This window comes from Nomascus leucogenys, chromosome 12 (assembly GCF_006542625.1).
Source record: "Nomascus leucogenys isolate Asia chromosome 12, Asia_NLE_v1, whole genome shotgun sequence".
NCBI classification, from domain to species: domain Eukaryota; kingdom Metazoa; phylum Chordata; class Mammalia; order Primates; family Hylobatidae; genus Nomascus; species Nomascus leucogenys.
The window spans coordinates 43,254-46,820 of NC_044392.1; positions in this window are offsets into that span (position 1 = coordinate 43,254).

The window sequence follows — 3,567 nt, forward strand, 5'->3', positions numbered from 1 at the left end:
GGGACACAGGCAGCCACGGCCCTTCAGTCTCCTTGTGATAGGATGCAAGGCTGGGCCAGGGTCTCTCCTCCCGTGACCTCTGCTCCCAATCCACACTTGCTGGGGCTTCTCAGCGGGCCCTCTTCCTGTGGGTCTTTGCAAGAAGCAACAACTCACACAGACTGGGGCCCCAGCCCATCTAACAGCCTCCACTCGGAGCAGAAAAACAGGGTGCTTGGTCTCATCTCTGACCACTGTGTGGCCTCAGGAAAGTCACTTGGTGTCTCTGGGCCTCTGCCCTCAAGTGTGAAGGAGCTCACTTTCCATTTCTGGGAGTTGCACCAATTACTTGGGGGTCTGATAAGGAGCAGATAATATCCATGAAGAAATCTGCCATTCCCCAAAAAAACTGACACCACCAGAAGGTTGACAATGACTCTCAGACTCATCCCCGCCCCTGCCTCCCCGTAGGGTGACTTCCCAGCCTTTGTAGGGGTCCCTGCATTTGGGCTCTTCCTTCCTAAATCCCAAACCTTGTAACTCCTTGGCCCAAAATCTTTCAAAGACACCTATCTCCGGATTAGTCCATGTTCCTCGGTGTGACATTCAAGACTCTAAGGGCTCTTTTGGTATTGGTGACAGATCCCAATTCAAACAGCCCTGGTCTCTGTATTAACTTTACTCTCAGGTAAGCCCTCAACAGCTCAGCCACACCGGGGAGAAAAGATAAGAGATGTAGAAAGAGAAAAAGACATTATTGAAGAGTTGGGGTCCTGGATCCTGCCATACCTGAAGCCAAAGAGCCCTGGATTTTTTTATTTGTATGAGAGCCAAGAAACATCATGAACCACCTTCTGGTTTCTCATAGTAAACTCGGCTCATAAGGCTTCTGTTACGTGCAACCATGTCCTTCCCGTAAATTCCCTTCTTGGCTGAACTTAGCCAGGATGAGCTTGCACCTAAAGAGCCCCACTGTGTGCTTTTCCTGACCCAGCCCCACAGCGGGCGGCCTCCTCTCCCTCCCCTCCCCACTTGCAGCCATGCTGAGCCGCTCGCCCTAGCTCCTCTCCCCAACACCACAGAGTCCTTGCACGTCCTGCTTCCTAGACCTAGAGCACCCTTCCCCCTCTGCTTACTGCTGCCTTCTCATCCTTCAGACTCCACTGCGTGACAGCTTCCAAGAGGCTTTCTCTGGCCCTCAGGCCACGTCTGAGGTCCCCCAGGCTTTCCCTATCGTGGCAGCCCTTTTGTGGATCTGTCCCTCCTACCCCAGACTAGGGGGAACTGGAGGCGAGTCTGACCTGTTGAGGTCATCCCCAGTGTCCAGAGCAGGACCCGGCCCCAGGGGAGTGGACTGCACGCCCAATTAGGGAGACATCAGGGGGCTTCATCTTGGGCTGTGGTTCATGATCAGACAGCATCGGGCCAGGGCCACCGCTCGCTCAGCATGGCCCATGGGAGGAGTTTCTGAATGGAAAAATCAGGTATGTGTGAGTGTTTATGTGGGTGTGTAGAGGGGTGTGGGGGGAGTGTGGGTGCGTGGGTATGTGGGGGGGGTGTGGGTGTATAGGCGGTAGGTGTGAGTGTGTGGAGGGGTGTGAGGGGGTGTGAATGTGTGGGTATGTGTGGGGAGTGTGGGTGTGTGAGTGTATTTGTGGGTGTGTGGGGGTGGGTGTGAGTGTGTGGAGGGGTGTGAGGGGATGTGAGTGTGTGGGTATGTGGGGGGAGTGTGTGTGTGTGGGGGTGGGTGTGAGTGTGGAGAGGGGTGTGGGGGAAGTGTGAATGTGTGGGTATGTGGGGGATGTGTGGGTGTGTGGGGGTGGGGGTGTGTATGTGGGTGTGTGGGGGGTTGGGGGGTGGGAATGTGTGGGTGTGGGGGAGTGTGAGTGTGTGGGTGTGTGTGGATGTGAGTTCGTGTGGGTGTGGCTGTGTTGGATGTGTGTGGGGGCGTGTGGGGGTGTTGGTGTGTACGTGGGGGTGTGTGGGTGTGTGGGGGGTGGGGGGTGGGAACGTGTGGGTGTGTGTGGATGTGAGTGCATGTGGGTGTGGCTGTGTGTTGGATGTGTGTGGGGGTGTGGGGGGGTGTTGGTGTGTATGTGGGTATGTGTGTGTGTAGGTGTGGAGGGTGTTAATATGTGTGGGTGCGTGGATGTGAGTGTGTGGATGTGTGTGGGTGTGTGGGGGGTTGCTGTGTATGTGAGTGTGGGTGTGGGTGTATATGTGAGTGTGTGGGTGGGGGAGGAGTGTGAGTGCATGGGTGTGTGTATATGTGAGTGTGGGTGTGGATGTGTGTGTGGGTGTGGGGGGTTGGTGTGTATGTGGGTGTTTGTAGGTATATGGGTGTGGGTTTGGGGGTGTTAATGTGTGTGTGTGTGTGGGAGGTTGGTGTGTAAGTGTGGGTGTGGGGTATGTGTGGGTGTGGGGGTGTGTGGGGGGGAGGTGGGAGTGTGTGGGTATGGGTGTGGCTGTGTGGGTGTGGGTGTGTGGGGGGTTGGTGTGTATGTAAGTGTGGGTGTGGGGGGGTGTGTGGGGGTGGAGGGTGGGAGTATGTGAGTGTGAGTATGGCTGTGTGGGTGTGGGGGGTTGGTGTGTATATAAATGTGAGGGTGGGGGTATGTGTGTGTGGAGGGGGTGGGAGTGTGTGGGTGTGGGTGTGGCTGCGTGTGGGGGAGTGGGGGCGTTGGTGTGCATGTGGGCGTGTGGATGTGTGGGTGTGAGGGGGTAGAGGTGTGTGAGTGTAGATGTGAACGCATGGGAGTGTGTGTGGATGTGAGTGTGTGTGGGTGTGCAGAGGGTGTTGGCGTGTATGTGAGTTTGTGTAGATATGTATGTGTGGGTGTAGGGGGTGTGAATATGTGTGGATGTGTGTGTGGGTATGGGGTGTTGGTGTGTATATGGGTATGTAGGTGTCAGTGTGGGGGTTTGGGGTTGGGGGTGTGAGTGTGCATGGGTGTGTATGTGGGCGTGTGGGTGGGTATAGGTGTGTGGGTGTGTGAGGGAGTGTGTATGTTGGTGGATGTGGGTGTTGGGGGTGTGAGTGTGGGGGGTGTATGTGGGTGTGTGTGGGGATTATGGGCATGTTGGTGGGTGTGTATGTTGTGAGTGTGGGTGTTGGTGTGTATGTGTGGGGGGTGGGGGTGAGGGGGTGGGTGTGGGTGTGTGGGGGTTGTGGGTGTGTATGTTGGTGGGTGTGGTTGTGGGGCCTGTGAGTGTGAGGGGTGTGTATGTGGGTGTGTATGTAGGTGTAGGTGTGTGCGTGTGTGGGGGTGGGGTGAGGGGGTGGCTATGGTTGTGTGTGGGGGTTGTGGGTATGTTGGTGGGTGTGTATGTTGTGAGTGTGGGTGTTGGGGGTGTGAGTGTGGGGGTGGGGGTGAGGGGTGGGTGTTGGGGCTGTGAGTGTGTGGGGTGTGGATATGTTGGGTGTGGTTGTGGGGCTTTGAGTGTGAGTGCAAGGGGTGTGTATGTGGGTGTGTATGTACATGTAGGTGTGGGTGTTGGGGGTGTGGGTGTGGGGCGTGTGGTGATGGAGGTAGAAGGCTGGTCTCCACCCTCCCTACACTGTATTTCCAGAAACACATCAGCCAGAGA